The following is a 17,708-nucleotide window of genomic DNA, read 5'->3' as shown; positions in this document are numbered from 1 at the left end:
CACGTATCGGCGCCCGCGTCTCAAATCACTAATGCGGAGGGGCGGACGGTAGTTCGGATTGGATAGAACTGAGTGACTCAACAATTTTGCATTGCAAAGAAAGCTATGCCATACAGGCTCTTTGCAGTGTCGAAGCTATAAAAATGATGCAGAGCTTTTGGACTCGGAGGATCATTCGTCCAGCCCTAACCAATGCTAAGCCGTGTCATATCTTAGCTTGCAACGAGATTGGACCTTGCGGCCCTTGGCTTTGGCCTTTAGTCCATCGTAGGATGAGACAAAGTATAAATAATTTCAAAAAGCAAGAAACCCAGGTAATAGGAGAACGTCAAAACAAAACAGGCATGGCTTGGCTTCGTTTCATATCGAATGTCGTAGACAAACACGCTCCAAGCGGGATCGAAGGCTACGAATATTATGTTTGGAACCTATCTCGTAGCAGCCCTCTATTCATTGATCCTAAGACGTAAATATGTGCCCTTGAGAGATTATTGGTTTATTATGCAGCGGAGGAGCTGAATAGGCTACTGAGCGTAACTTTGGCATAGTTTGTACGAGAACTCTCTCGTGATTGACGGTCTTTGGGGACGCGCAGCTAGCATATATCTGTCCGAGCTTGAATGCATCATTTATGATATTTACCTCTCCAGTACGTGACTAAGATCTCTCTTGCTGGAGCCTTCCGTCATTCTATGAGTTTATATAAACCACTCGGCGCGGTGGCCTTGATGTAGATGACGCGGTTACTGCGGAAGTCGAGGGCACATGAATCACCAATTTTATTCTTTATTAAAACACCTATGCGGTAGCTCTAGATAAAGCATTAACCGCTCCAGCTATCGCTAGTTTGGTCCCAGTATTTGTTTTCTAACAATACTAACCGTGCGCTTGTTGGTTAGCATATCGCTGCTCAACGTTATTTGTTATTGCGTAGTCAAAATAAATATTGTTAATAAATGTATTGGGTGATTTCATATGAACTGAGACACGAACTTTGGGTCCAATTTTTAATTTTTGTAAAAAAAAAATATATCTTTTTGGGCAATTCCTATAATAAAAGAAAACGCAAACGGCGAGTTCGTCGGATTTTTGTTCTCAAGTTATGGACCGTTGAAGCGGCCAAGGCGGAAACTGACGTTTTTCCAGCTTTTCGGGGGTGCCATATTTCACTCCATCCCTTTTTCCTACTTTTTATGCTACAACAATATAGCTTTTTGGGAACACTCTCGAGATATATATGCTTTTTATGCTAACTAAGCGTAGAGGTCACATGATCCTTCTTTGTTTTTTTTGTAATTGTCAAAAAGCCTCTCTGCGACGATATTTGACGAAGTTCAGCAAGCTGTGCTGTGTGACCTAATCAACATATTTTTTTTTAATATTTACATCACCGTAAAGCTACAATAAAGCTATTTCTTTTGAGTATAATTCCAATGTTTTGCGCTAAATATAAAATGTGCAACATGTGCCTGAAAAATGAATATATCGAAAAACTATCAAGTTTGGAGTCGATTTTCTAAAAAAAGAAACCCACCTTTTATTTCTTTCATTTTTTATTCGCTGTTAGGTAATATAGTAGTTTATTAGGATCTACCAACAGAAATAGTAATATATTGTTTCTATGGTCGCTATTAAGACTCGAATCTCGTGCTGTGAGCTTTTTGAATGGGACTTCGCACAGGCGCTCTGCTGAGCAGAAGTTCGGCCTATGTAAGGTTTTCTACTTATCTTTAGCAGTTACCTCAATATCCAACAATAAACATTAATGACATTTGAAGTAGTGCACTTAAAAAAAGTTACTTAGAAGTCCGTATCCACAAGTGCGGGCACAGCGCTTACTTCCTCCCAATACGGAGGAATGCGGATCGTTAGAGAATCCCGCTGGGGCCTTTTGCTCTCGGCTTTGAGTTTGAGATACCGAACTTGATATGTAATAGTCATATTTTCTAATGTCAAACAGATATGCAGTGCATATACATATGTACGATTTAGTATCTGACGCTTAGGAAGTACCGTTTGTTTTGTGCACATACGGACTCTTTCGTAAAATAACGAGCATTTTGTAGCTGTAAGGCTTGAAATGTGTTAGTCATGTGTTTAGGTTTCATTTATATTTTCAATTTTGAGTGATTCATGCCGGGTTACTTAGACTTTTTACTCTTGACTTAAGTTTGTCCGGGAGTCTAGATGTTACGTATCTTCTCCGTCAATACATAGGGCGAAGCTCACACGCCTTGCAAATCACCCCAGTGCCAAGTAATAAAATATTGTTAGGATAAATATTGTTGCTTCACTGGCTTTTACGCTCAGATATTGAGGTAAGTACTAACATTAAATATAAAGCCCTACATAAGTCAAACTTCTGCTCAGCTGAGCGTCTATGCGAAGTGCATGTCAAAACTCTCATAGCACGAGATTCGAGTCCTAATAGCGGCCATACAAACAATATATTACAATTTCTGTTGGTAGTTCCTCACAGAGTACTATATTACCTGACAGTGAATGAAACCTGAAAGAAAAAAATGTGTTTTTTTTTTTAGAAAATCGACTTCAAACTTGCAAATTTTTCTAACTTGTTTTTTAGGCAGATGTGCGTTATATGTTTAGTGCAAAAGATTCGAATTATACTAAAAAAAGAGCTTAATTGGAGTTTTACGGTGACGTAAACATCATACAAATATATTGATTAGGTAACACAGCACAGCTTGCTGAAATTCGTCAAATATTGTTGCAGAGAGGCGTTTGGACAATTAAAAAAAAAAGAAACACACAAAAAAATATTAAAGATATTATGAGATAGACGCTTTATTAGCATAATTCGTGGTTTGCATCCTCTTTTAATAAAGGATTTTACAAGTAGCTACTAAATATTTCAGAGGCTGTATTACTGCGCGACAAGTGAACAAAAACCAAAAAGTAAGTTTTGATAGCCGCCATACAAACAAAATATTACATTTTCTGTTTGTTTTACTTTATTAAGCACTGCAATAGGTAGCCAGATAAAACCAATTAAAAGGCTGGCTTTTTATAAAATCGACCTCCAATTCTCCAAATGTTTGAAATTGTCCTTGCTTTACGAGAAAATACTGCCCTTTCTCTTTTACACACATCAAATTTGTTATCATTAAAAGGAGTATATTATAAGCGTTCTGAAAATACTAAATATACTAAAACTCCTCATATAGGTCACACGGAAGAGCTGGTAGACTGATAAATATTCTCCAAACCCGTCATACTGGCAAATTTTCTAAAATATATTTTATATAAATAATCGCGTTAAAATTATTTACCAGAGAATAAGTGTGTTCCCAGTTATCTATTAAAAAATAAAAGGCGCCAGTTTTGAATTATTGTATTTTTGCAAGTAAGTTGATTTACTGACAGAACAGTGAACCAAAATTCGATTTCAGTCAAAAGCTAGCAGAAGAAAAAAAAATGAGCCAAATAAAAGGTTTTTTTTTTTAGAATATCAACCTCCAATTTGCAAACATTTTTAAATAGACCTTTTTCATAGGGAAATACACGGTCCTTTCTCTTTTACACCCAACATTAAATTTGTTTTCAGTAGAAAGAGTATACTCTTAGCTTTCTGAAAATACTACATATGTTACAATACCTCAAATAGGTCACGCGGAAGAGCTGGTCAAACTTTGACAAATATTGACAAACATTTTGACAATATTTAAAACAAAAGTGAAGATAAATAATCGCAATTAAACTGTTGACCATAAATAACCTCTATTCTGAGAGCGGCCGAAAAAAGCTACATTGCACTACCAAAAAAAAAAAGGCAAAAAGTAGAAAGGAGCGGAACCTGACACCTCCGACAGGCGAGAGAAAGGTCAGTTTGCGCCTCGACTGCTTAAAATGACCGTAACTCGAGAACGAAAAATCGCCCGAACTTGCGGTTCGCACTCCCGCTCACGGGAAGGTTTTCCCCAAGCCGTGCATTTTTTTCGTCAAAATTAAAAATTCGACACCAAATCCGTGCCTGAGTTGAGATGAAACCACCCATATATACTTCATTATAAGTTATAACAAAGAGTGCATCGGTATGACAACACATTCCCGTGTTACAAAACAATTAATTGAGATATTAGGGGTTGAACCATCGCTGTAAATAAAAAGGTAGAAAGGACAACTGTTGTGGATAGGCGCTGAAGGTTGCCTAACACAAAAATGGCTATCGGTCTTACCAGGGTGCTCATTTTTCTGGTATGAGTTTGGGCTCTGTTCGTCACATTATGCACAACGGTAGCTTGAGCGTAATGAATAGTAATGTACTACTACTAACTAAAACTCGGCGTCGCTTATCTATTCTCTAAAGTCATGTTGTCTTAAATCCTGCCGAAACTTGGCACTTCCCATTTCCAGCATTTCCAGTATCCCATATTAACCTTTATACTAAAGCAGCGCCAACGACACAAACTTGTTTCCCGGTTCGAACAAAGGGGCAACTGATCGTATGTGCATGGGCGTTGCTGCCCGGGGCTTACATGATCCCCGAGGATACACGGTGCTCCAATCCACCGTTTCGGTAAACGGCCAGAACGCCTCTGCATACCTAAACACGCCTACAATGTCCGATGCACCACCACCTTTCTTCACCGCATACAAAATGAGCCTGCGTTGCTATCATCAGCTTCCAAACCTTTCTGCGTGAACAACGTTCCAACCATGTCCCGCTGAGAAACATGTGACCTGTAAACGTGGCGAAAAAAAAAGGAAGATAGGGACAAGGGAGCGTCAAAATGGACGGAGAAAACGATCGGGAGACGTGCCTCGAAGCGCTCTATTGCAACAGTATCGCTGTATCTATGCAAACACGTCTGTGCGCTCCGGAAAGCAACAGCGTGGGCGGGCGCGTTTTCATCGGCGAGACTTTCCTAGAAAAGTCCACAGGCGTGGAGCCGCATACTTAAGTAGTTGTAAAAGCTAAACTGACGTTGTTCCGTACACTCTTAAAGAGGTACGGAAACAAAATGTTTGCGCTCATATTTCTTTGTTTGATGTGGTTCGTGTTGTGCAGGCAGCGCAGAAACACCAGCCTAGACTAGTGTTTCTGGGCGGTAAGCAGAGAAGTCAAGAAAACTAATTTTAAAATTCATAAACATGTTTCAAAATAATGTCTGGTGCCGGTCTCTGAAGCTCCGTTGGAAACCCGTCACGTCATGAGTTCCTAAAAAGTAGCGCCAGTTCGCGGCGGTATGGCTCTCTCGTAGAGTTATAATAATCCTGAATGTGACTTGACGAAAAACGCTCATAGATTGGGACTGCAACCAAAGCTGCAAGCCCGAGCTAGCCCGCGCTCCTGGCTTTGAGACATGCTTTCTAGTGCAAGAGCTCGATCGTTCTGCGTAACAACGCTTCAAAGCAGCGACCCCCAGCTCTAGTGACGTTGGCATTGCCGCAGTCTCAGCCTCACTGTGCTTCTGAAACCTGCATTCTACGCCATCAAGATCGCCGTTCTTTGCAGGCGTTAGGAAGAAGCTTGATCTGAGGATGTGGGGACCTCAGTCACGCCAACCATTGCTGGGTACTGACGGTTCTTTCCACTTACTGGTTCCCTCGAGCCACTCCTTCTGCGGTTCGAAACTAATGCGGTGGAGCGAACGCTCGTGGCACATAAAACACCGTCATGGCCGCAAATGACATTACGGGCAAGCTATGTATAGGCCATAGGGCGTACAGTTCTTGGATATTACTACTAGGCAAGATTGTCACGCATTGACGCCACCAAGTGGTAAGGCTCGCAAGTACAGTACTCTTGACTGTGCATGAACTTTTGACGTCACGAGCGGGATACGCATAGCGCTTCTCGCTGGCTGACTTTGAAGTGAGAAGTAGAGAGAGAGCTCGCGCTCACGTCATTTCGTTTCAGTACCCGTTTAATAAAATGCTGGACGATACCAATCTTGGCTCTTAGAGGTCCCCCCCCCCCCTTTTTTCCCCCCAAACAAAAATGTAAAGGGTTATTTTCACCTAAAAAACAAATGACGTACCGCCGATCGCATAGCCTCCGGCAAAATGTAGCGCTAACCGTCCGAACCAGGTGCCAAAGCTTGAGATCTAACTTTTGTCTTATTCAAAAGTTATGTAATTGTCTTAAATTTTCAATCGGTAAATAGGGCCAGTTTATGCTAACTGGCGCTATTTAGCTTCGTTATTCTCCGTCAACCGCCATTTTCCCAACAAAATTAAAAAACCAGAACTTTTAAATAAATATAACGGTTAGTTATTAAACTTTGGCAGTTGGTACGGACCGCTAGCGCTACGTTCGAGAAGAGAATAAACGTTTTGCGATGCGCAGTTCTTTTTTATGTTTTACGGCAAAAATTGCAAAACTTTAAAGCTTTTTGGTGGACACCCTGCACTTTGTTTCTAGCTTGCTTGAAAAATTGTCGGCTTGATATGAATTATATCCGAGTATTTTTTGTGCCTGATCCCCTTCCCCTCGTAAGAGGTAAATAGTCACGTTGCACAGTCTAGTTATAAAACTCAGTGACGTACTAACTTACCTCTTACAGTTACTGGTATTCACCCTGGAGTGCATGCATTCAGCGACATAAATTACACAGGATCTGTCCAAGGCTGAGTAAGGTATCATCCTCAGCAAGCTGAAGTCGTGAACAGTACACCATCTCCGGGCCGTCTGTTTGAAACGTACATGCATCTGCAGTACCCGTGTCCCCCATCATGAAGATCCTTGTCAAACTCTCCGCCACAAGTCTTGAGCTATAGGAGCATGTAATAGGGAAAAAGTAAGGCCGAATAGTATACCCCCTGTCAGGTCATAAAGTAGATCAAAAGAATGCAATGAGATTCAGTTTTTTTTTTTTTTTTTTTTTTTGTCTCGGTCACGTTTGAAGTTGTTACCTGGTGTTTGAAGCTCGATTCACATGCTGCGATTTTGCTTGCGAATTTGCAGCGGCGACGTTGGGTACCGCAGCTTCCCCCAGACATGTTCTTTTTTTGGTGCCGCACGAGCGACGTCGCAAATGCGAAATCACGAGTGAAATTGCGCTATGTGAATCAGGCTTTCGGGAAAACAACTTAGGCTCTTGCTCTTATATTTAGATGCAGAAGTGAAAGTGCCCATGAGACTGCTAGTAAACGCCAATTCTGAGGACGATTCTTCAAAAAGTATCGTCAATACTGATACTTGATACTCTCAAAAATTGGATTTGCGATACCGATACAAGATGATACAGAACCGAAATTGACTTCCGATACAGATACTCGATACTATATATAATCAATACTTCGATACATCACTGAAATCGCCAATAATAAAAAAAGCCGGTAATATGATTACGAAATTTATCCATGGTTTTTGGAATCTTTAGTGTATTCGATATAACGGATTGTTTTTGAAAGGGATTAATTAAAAAGTAAGTCCGGTCAAAAACGGAGCCAAAATAAATGACTGGTATCGCTTTATTAGCACGAAACATGACCACAGTTGAAGTATTACGCCAAAGTGAAGCCGCGTACTCCACTAAATCCAATTTTAATTATTCGACCAGCGACTTTCTAGCGGGAGGCAAGCTGGTTAGCTTTTAGTAAAGGAACACTGGCGCAGGAGCCCATGTGACGTCACGTAACGATCATACGGCTGTTGATCAGTTTTGCCATCCCTCTAGCAGATAGTTTCGGTAACAGATAAAAGATAAAATGTGAATCAAGGGACCCTTTTTTCAGGGTGCTACCGTCAGAGCAAGAGCCAATGGCCCAAAGTCTGAATTAGAGCATCTTCAAGATCTTGGGCACATGCTTTCTTTTTGTGTTGAGCATCGTGAAAATACACGATACGCAAAAAATGTATTTTTGATACCGATAGACAGATACTTTCTTTCCTCGCCCCTCTCCCCCAAAACAAAGTAGTAAACCGGGACAAAATACCCCAGGTTAGCTTCTTTGTCGTTCCTTCTGCCCTTTCTTCCTTCCTTCGTTCCTTGCAAGGAATACCTAAAACCGATACATCAAATGTATCGAAATATAGTACCGAAGATACATGTATCTTCGATACTGCCCATGCCTGGTAAGTGCAGTCTGCACATTTCACCCTATTTTTTACGTACACGTCTAAGAGCCATGGGTGAAAAATTTAGTGCGGGAATTAGAATGAGCTCTCGTAACTTGTTTCTTACAACTTGTTACAAACGCCGCTAAACGAACTTGCACTTTTTTGTCTGTCTTGTGTGTTTCTTTTTTGTGTGTGTTCGTTCTTTTTATATGTGTAATTATATTAGCTTAAACTTTAGAAATAACTAGAACACAAAGACAGAAAGGACAGGATATGACACACAGCTGTGTGTCATATTCTGTCTTTTCTGTCTTTGTGTTCTAGTTACTTCTAAAGTTCAAGCTGATATAATTTCAAGTATGTACCAACAAGCTCAACTCTCCACCGTTATTTGTTCTTTTTAACTTTTTAACATATTCAAAAAGCACCCAATCGCCCTTTATTTTTTATTTTCTTAAGTGGCCCGAATTGGAATTGAGATAGCAACCATGCGCAGTTTTTCTGTTCCATAAATTAGTATCTAGGTACACGCGAGTCTAAAGCTGCGCGTATAATTCTTGTTCCTGCCTTTTTTTTTTTTTTTCGACAATTTTGCCGCTAGGCCACGGAAGTTTCGACGGGCGGGAGCTCCCCGCTTCTAAAAGTCACCGTTTGGTGGCGTCACCTCCTCCGGATTTACGAATACCCAGGGCCCGCATCACGTAGATAGAAAATGAAACAACCCAGCACGCGAGGAAAACAGCCCGACGTTACGACCGGCTTTCAATAAGAATGGGAAACGACGCAAGAGAAGCACCATCGTCCACAGAGGCAGCACTCAGATGCCCTTGATAATTTGATGGCGTCCTTTCATGCTTCACGCTTGAGATGCCACTCACATGGAACACAATACTTCAGGATTTTTTTTTTTATTCTTCAAAGATTACGTTTCAAGGAAAAGACAAAAGGCGTTTGAAGAGACCTCTCGGTCCGCGGAAACAAAATTGACCTTTACTTGTAGGAGAGGTGATGCTATATATTGCGTTCACCCTTAAGCTGAGACTAGAAGCTCCGCCTTACAGTGCGAGCTCGCTGGCTTCCGCAGTGCTTTGGTTGCTCGCGCCTGCGCGTTCAAACTTGTGTTAGCAAGGGCAGAAAGCTCGCCCTGAAAGTTGAACTTCTATTTTCCGTTTCACTTTATGTTGTACCGCAGCGAAGGCTAGAAGCGCGAGCTCATAGCGTTGGCAGCTGCCCTTAATGCACGAGAGCTTGTGCCGCCAAAATGTGCCCTAGAGCAAGAAGCTCGCGCTTGTAGCCTTCCCTGTGGTACATCATAAGGTGAAACAGTATAGTCTCAGCTTAAGGGTGAACGGAGTCTAGTCACTGAAATAATGAGAACGGCCGGGAGTCTCTTTCGAATGCCCTGACCTCAGCACGCGGTCAGACATTTTTGCCGCTCTTATCGCGTCAGTAACTATACTAATTTAGAGGCCGAAAACAAAACAAAAACAAAACATTCTACTATATTCAAATGCAGGGGGGATAACGGCAGGAAATTCCCTCAGTGTGTCTCTCTTATAGCGCGAGCTTCCATATAACGCTTCGAAATCTCGCGAACTTCGAGCGTGCAAACGCACGGTGAAAGGCAGCCAGCACGTGCTAGAGGCCTATCGTCCGCAAGAGGCGCCCTGCCGTCCTCTTCTTTTTGTGAGTAGAAGCGTTGTTGCGAAATTTGAAGCTTTTGGTAGCTTTAATCGCCGCAAGAAAGTTATTGAATATTTGCTAGGCATCGCCGTAAAGAACGATGTGTTCGCGCTAACATTTGCCTAGATTCGTGAATTGGAGGCAACGACGCGCGCATCGATTTAGTTTTCCTGGTCCAGCCGCCGTTTTCCCACGTTGTTTGTGTGTGGTCCTTTTCGCGATCCCTCATCCCCCTCTTGGGAGAGCGCCAAGACTTGGGAGCCAAAGCGTTACGTCAGAATGAAGGAAAACAAACCTAGGACTTTGGCCTTGTTTGTTTCAAGTGTTCCTGGTGACAGACTGGCTTCCGAAAACAAAGAAAACCCGCTGATCCTTCTTCGCGTACTTGCATGGTATCGCACATCGGGCTTTCTTAAAGGCGTCCTTTTTTTTATGCCGAATGAGACAGAACGGCACACGTTAAAACAGCACGCGTCAAAATAGCATTGCGTCAAAACAGCACAGCGACATAACGGCACGCGACAAAAGAGCACGGCGTAAAAACAGCAGAGCGACAGAAAAGTACGTGCCAAAACTGCACGCGAGAAAACAGCGCACTAACAATACAACACGCGCGTAAATGCATGCTGTTTTGTTGCTGTTGTTGTTTTCCGCTCTAGGACACATTATTAGCTGCACCTGCCTAAATTGAATGTTTGCTGCTAACATCTTCAGCAGAAGCTGTGTATTGTCGTTGCGTTTTATTATCTGCCGTTATGTTACTTTATATTATTGTCTGCGCCGTTAATTGTATTAACTACTTAGAGCCTTTCGTGCATGTTCAGTACTATAAGACCTTTCCATCGCACACCAATTAAGCTAGATTTCTTGCCGTCGTTTTAATTACTGATTAATTTTTAATTGGTTAATGTTTTATATCGATACAAATGCATCACACTATTTACTCAAATGAAGAATGAGCTCAGTATTGATGGGTTTAGTGGAACTGCTAAACGAATAGTTTATTTGACATACACTCTTGTCTTACACGCTCACATGCGGTAAGAAAACCGACAGCCCAAACGAGGGGCTGTGTGCCATACTGGGACAGGACGTTCCGTAGCCTTTGCGAGATTCTCGCGTATGACTTTAACCCCGATGGGGTGCATCCTCTTTGGCCGTCGATCATCTTCTGCTGAGTGAGGCTCTGCTCGATCTCCACGGCCTCGATGAGCCGGTGCGGCTCAGGATGTCTTAACCCGAGCAAAGACTGAATACTTTAGTGCCATGCTTCTACGCTGTTGGTCTTAAAAAGCTCGCATACAGCGAGCTCGTGGCAGCTCAACACTAAAACAAAATGACTCAACGCTGACTCCTTTTTGGGGTAGCACAGAGCTGTCCCTGTGGTGACGCATCTAAATGAGTCACATGACTCTAGTGCTCAATGGAGTCAGTGGACACTGCCCCAACTAGTGTCTCGTTACTCTATTACTCAGTGGCGTCAGGTGACCCTCTTTTTGCCTGGAGTCAGGCGATTATTATTCTAAAGTGTCAGCGAACTCTCACAGCTAAAATCATGTGACTCCCATTTAACTAGAGTCAGGCGGCCTCGCCATGAGAGTCACCAGATTTCATTTTTGGTGAAGTAGGGCGACTCTCCCACAGAACTCACTGGATTATTTGTTCTGCTAGAATCACGTGACCCGCCCACGAGAATCGCTGGATTTTCTCCGATAGAATCACGTGAATCTCGTTTTACCACAATCACGCGACTCTGTCACCAGAGTCACCAGATTCTATGTTTAATGGAGTCAGACGACTTCCCCTGAAGGAATCACTGCATTTTTTTTCCTCTAGAATCATATGAACGTCCCACGAGAGTCGGAGGATTCTCTCGGAGATAATCGCGGGACTCCAGCTTTACTAGAATCACGCGTCATGAGATCCCCCCTTAATGGAATTATTTCTGCAACTGCAAGAACATGGTCGCAATTGACAAATCGGCGGTACATCCGTATTTTTCTCCTCACTCGTCATCACTGAATCCATCCAAAAGACGGGTCGCTGTCAAAGACGTCCGTGTTTTTTTGTTTTTTTTTTTCCCAAGATTCGGGTTTCATCGTTTGTTCATTGCTAACAGAGGCCAGGCGGTGGTTCAATTCCCCGTCTTCAAAGCCGTCGAGGCGTATGAAGTTGTCGGAGCGTTTAAAGATATACTGAACCAAACATCTCATTCATCACAATAGTTGCGGCACGATCTTTCCAGGAGCCAGCAGCAGTTGGTGTGCACGAGCACACGCAACAAAAGTGACGTCATGATCCTCCATTCACGCATAAGACGACAGCTATATATAGGGGATTCGTGCGAAAAGAGAATAAAGAGAGGTTTTCCATCTCGACAGGGGAAAGCTACGTGCTTGTTAGACCAATTAATCGCCTACCTTTTACGCAAGAATCCGCTGTGGAGATGGAAAGCCCGTCTTATTTATTCTCCTTTTCCCCGGAGCCCACATATTTCACTGTCATCTTAATGGAGGATTATGACGTCAATTTCGTTGCGTGTGCTTGCGCACAACGGCGGTTGCTAGCTCGTGGAAAAATTGTGCGCCACTTATTACGGTAACTGAAACGTTTGGTACAGCATCCCTTTAAAGCACGCCAGAACGCCATCCTCTGACAGAGAAGCAAGTACTTAATTTAGGCACGTGCTGCTTATAATCTGTCCTACAGCGAAAAAATTGCGTGCATTTACGTGCGTGTAGTATGGTCGTTGTGCTCTTTTGGAACGTGCTCTACTGTCGTTCTGTAGTCGTGACGCCGTGCTGATTCGACGCGTGCTGTTTTGTCTCTGTGCTGTTTTGACGCGGTGCTGTTTTGACACGTGCTGTTTTGACCTCGCTGTTTTGTCGCGTACTGTTTTGTCGTATGCTGTTCTGCCGTGGTAGCCTTTTGTCGATATAGTCATGTTTTGTTTTTTTTGCGAAAAGTTTCTTCAGAAGAGCTTTCCGTTGTCTCGGACCATATTTGAGAAGGAAATTGTCAAAGAGTACATGTAGTACACAACTAAAATTTGTAGAGGAAGCATGATTGAGTTGTGGCGGTTTGAACAATGTGTTGCTTGTGAAATAATCTACGATTTAAGTTGTGTTAGCGGTCGACCCATGCTGTCGTGTTATTTTTGTGTTTGTGCCTTTGTCGCGTAATGAAGGTTCAGGTTGAATCTATTGGTACCAACAAGCAATTTTGTACTTTTCTCTTCGTTTCTAACGCTTAACGTAGAACTTCTATCGATGATGTCCGCTGGGTAAAACACAGTTAAAAAGACCTTACATAAACAGAGAAAGCAAAAAAAAACAAACAATACAAACATAGTAAATCGAAAATTGTCCCAAACAATCTTTTACGCGCAGCCTGTGGGAAGAGGCGTGAATGTCAGACTGCAGAAGTATCAAACACTTTTTAAAAATTCAAAGTCGATTAAAAAAAAATGCTCACCGCTAGTTTGCAGGTACATGATGTTGGACATGAATGTCGTCTCAGTGGCGACACGCGAATACAGAGCGGGATGCCAGAGTGTTTTGATTCTTTTTTATATTTCCTAGAAAACGAACCCAAATATTGGCTCATGGAAAGATCGGTACACACTACCTATTCAGCCTATCCGCATCACGAGTTCCCAAGTTTCTGTATGGAGCCGTGTTTATATTAGAATGTGAGCCGCCAGTGATGAAATGGCTCGTGCTTCAATTCGCTGCGAGTCTTCCAATTTCAAACTGAAGCGTACTCGCGACATTGTGCTTGTAGCAACGTGGATTTCGCTGCCGATTAGCCATCGATCGCGAAATACTCGGGATATTTTTGTCCCTCGGCGCAGTACGTCTTTGTAGGACATTACATTTCCCATAAGCTCAAAGTAAATTGGTCAGATGGTTGTACATGAGGCTCGAAATGTCAATTTGTTTGCGTGTTTCCTAATTATTATTATTATCGCATTTACCCTAAGGAGAAAACTCGAACTTTCTGATAAATAACTGCTTCGCTCATTCAATATTTCTGTTGTTTAACGAAATGTTCACATTAGTTTGAAAATAAAAGACGCCGAAAAACGCGCAGTTGTGATTTTGCTTTTCCCTTCTCTCATTAATTGCGAGCCATGTTGTTTTGTTCTCCTTTCAAAATATGATACATTATTCGCTACAAAAACTGCCTATACTTTATTCGTATTTAGAAATTTGTTTAGAATAACCGTTATACGTGGGCGTTATATTTATTTTTTCTTATTTCTTTTTAGTGCAGTTTTAGAAATTGTATTCTAAGTTACTAACATCTGTTGCTTGATGAGCGAATTCAAGTCGAACTGCCTCGAGTTTGAACAACAACGGGTGATTCATGCCCTAAGCGAATTGCGTGGATTAAATGCGCTTTCAATAACGGATAGACGCATATAAAAGTTCCAACCCATAACAGAGGTTCTGGTTTAACTAAATCTCGTTATGTGTTGTCTAATAGGTTGTGCGAACACCATGAAATAACACGCCCCAGAAAATAGCTCCGATGCCTAAATTTAACAAATACTCGAGCGGGACAAGCGTTGTTAAAGTCACCCACCCCTGCTCATACATTTTACCAGGTTTTGTTTATCTTGTATTTGTTACGCCACTATTCAATTAATAAACAAACATATATATATATATAGATAGATATATTCATATCGTCGGTCTATGTATCAATATTTATATATATGTTGGAATGTGAATCTATGATAGGAGCCAAGTATTAAGAGATTTTTCACCTCGCAGAGCCCGATTCCCTCAATCTCCACATTTATACCTGTATCCCCCAATCGCTCTCAACTTTGATAAAAAAAAAAAGAAAAGAAACACAGGGCGCGCGATAGTTTCTGTTACAGGAAACACTGGATATGGTGACATCTCAGCAGCTTATCATCGCCCAAGCCGGGAAGGACGCAACAGCCGATAAGAATGAAAAACGATGCAAAAGGCAGGAACATATGAAGCTACGCCCCGCATTTTTTAAGGTGTCAGTGACGAAATTTTCTAATCACTATTTTTTCTGTCGCTGCAAACTGCTGTTTGACCTGCTTTTTGTGTGTGTGTGTGTGTGTGTGTTACGCTACAACATTGCCGCTTATCTGTAACAACGCTGCTCGTTAGTGAAAAAACAAAAAAAGGGTTGACCCATCTCACCTAAAAGTCAAGGCCAGCGGGTGACGTCATCGTTAGTGGATCGTTACGCGTTTGCCGCTAGGCAAACGCGCCGAAGCTCGCCTACAGTCGCCGCAACATGGCGGACGCGTACGACCTAGCGTCGCTACGTGCTAGCGTCGCGCTCCCTTTATGAGACGCTGCAATAAACGCTGCAGCGGCACTGCAGACGACGTAGTGGGCTAGGCGGCACTGCATAGATTCATTAGTTAGGTACGACGTTTGTAGGGGAAGGGAAAAGGGCGCAGACGTAGCCTTCTAGGTGGTATCGGGTCGACCCTCCCACGGACGAACTGAATCAACGATAGCGCCGCAAAATTAGAATGTCATACCGAAGGAACACCACATGTAAAAACAAAACTGTAATTCAAAACAGAACGTGTTGCTTTTAATCCCAAAATCATCCCTGCTAAGTCGCCAGTTTCCTCCTTTTGATAAATGAGGGCGTCATTTTAATCGGGATAAAGTACCGCGTGCCTCGGTCTGCCCGGAACGTCCCGAAAGCCCGTTGGGGCTTTTGCCCGCCCTCCGTCCAGTCGCGAAGCTTCGCAAAGACGGTATAAATCAACGCGCGAGATGCCGTGTTCATTTATTAAAATATCTGAGTGCACTTTCGTTGATTTTGTTTTCTAAAACTATCTGTTTCTTTAAAGGATTATCACTGTCTAGGTTTTTAATGTATCGAGATCATCTATTCGACATAAGTTCTTTAGAGTATTTTCGCTAGAGGGAACATTTTCCCACGTCATATCTTCTCGAAAGTTTATGTTAGCAGAAGCGCTCAGGGTTTTTATAAGATATAAAAAAAAAAGATAATGCACCTCGTAAAAAAAAAAAGAAAACCTATGTGTCTTAAAGAATATTTTTTGCAGCTTTTTTGCTTACCTTGAAAACGCCCGACAGCATGCCGGCGGCATCACGAAAGACAAAACCGATCGACAAACATTGCGCAACTTTCTCATGCGGTCCAGAGAATCTTCCTTTTGCTTGTGACAAATATTGCGCCACATCCCTTTGCGCAACTCAAAAGTATGTCGCCTCTTCCGATTGTTTCCTTGCCTGAACTCACACGTGGGCATAGCAATCGACCAATCACTTTCGTAAATATGCTACTTACTTCGACATTTCTTTCTGATTTTATGAGACTCCCATTCCGTTCGTATCACAACCGAAAAAAAAAAAAGCTAAGCAGGATGAATTGCTTATCTTCCTCTTCTTGGAATGTCGTATCTCTATAAAAAAAATAATTGTAAAAAAAATCTCAGTACAGCAGAAATTACCCGTCCCAGTAATGGCAGTCATCGGAAGAATAGCAGACTCGGCCTCGCCAAGAAAGCCTCTTTTGTCCCAGACTGATTTATCGCCGTCGGCCGTGCTTCGAGCGGTGAAGCTCGTCTCTGCGGCGCCATTTTCTGTCGTCGCTCCTAGAGCAAGGTTGCGGCCACTCTAATGGTGGAACCAATCACAATTATTCGGGTCATTTAGAAGCCTGTCGCAAACTTATCTTCCGAATTCCGGCTGGGTTCCCCCCATCGCGCACCCTTTCTCCTGTCGGGAGTATTGTGCACTCCATTGTTCTGGCGCCTCGACTCAAGATAACGACTTTGCGCATATTTTAGGGGGACTGGTTGCGACGCTGAGACAGGCGAATGAAACAAAACGATGGACGTGATACCATTTTATTATGTATTTCTTTCGATCTTTTATTAATTGAAGCCGTTTTTAAGCTCATTTCTTCGCTGGGTGTCTTAATGTTTTTTTTTTTTCTTCTTTTTCTGTCTTCGGTCTTCGAGGTTGACGAAATTATTCGCCGTATGATAGTGTTATTTCTACACTACATACAATAACGAAGCAAATAGAGCGATCTCACTAACTTTTCGGCGCATGCGTGACGCCGCCACACCTTTAGTTCACAGTAGAGCCACTAAATAAGCTGGGCTTAGAGTATTGGCACTTCGTTCTACGACATTGTTCTGGGCACCGCCATTTTGGCTCGTATGCAGGGCAGACGCAACTGCCAATCGTCATGATTAAAAAGTGCGACTTCCTCAGCATTCGATTCTATGTTATGATAAGTGTAATAACGAAAACGGCTTGACATAACAAAAATAACAATTTAATTAAACGTTTCGCCTCCCATGCGGGAGGCATCTTCAGTAGAGCACAGAGCGAGTGAGAGTCGTACAAAAAAGTTCGGCTATTTAGGCATAAAGTTTGCGTACACCTCCGGCAGGGGGCCACGGTTCTTGTTTACCAGCGATGAATCACTTCCGCGTTTGTCGTTCTGGATAAACCAAGATTCCAGCAGCTTCCTCGGTCCCCACCTTTGATCCCTCGCCAAGGTCGATGCCTTGTCAAAGTCAAATTGATGTCCTGACGTCCATGTGTGGTCGACGAGTTCGGACTTGAAGCGGGTGGCGTTAGTGGAATTGGCGACATCCCGTGCGTGTTCTTTTAGTCTTGTTTTTCTTTTTCGTCCCGTTTCTCCAATGTAGGAAGCGTCACATTCCTTGCACTGCACCTGGTAGATGTAATATATGTAATATATAGCCGACAGGTGTAATATATTACACCTGTAGATGTAATATATAATGTAATATAGCTTTGATCGGTCGCGAATATCAAAATATCCGTGGATGACGGAAAAGCGTTTCCTGTGATTTCAGATGAAGCTTCAAATAACTGGCAACCATGATTTTAAGACACAATGTGACCAAGTGTCGTTACTCTGAAGCGTAGCTTATTTAGTGGGACTATACTCTGTTTCATACTTAGCGTGCAACGCTGTCAAAGCT

This window comes from Ixodes scapularis, unplaced genomic scaffold (assembly GCF_016920785.2).
Source record: "Ixodes scapularis isolate PalLabHiFi unplaced genomic scaffold, ASM1692078v2 PGA_scaffold2__306_contigs__length_199485367, whole genome shotgun sequence".
NCBI lineage: Eukaryota > Metazoa > Arthropoda > Arachnida > Ixodida > Ixodidae > Ixodes > Ixodes scapularis.
Note: the sequence above shows the minus strand (reverse complement) of the source record.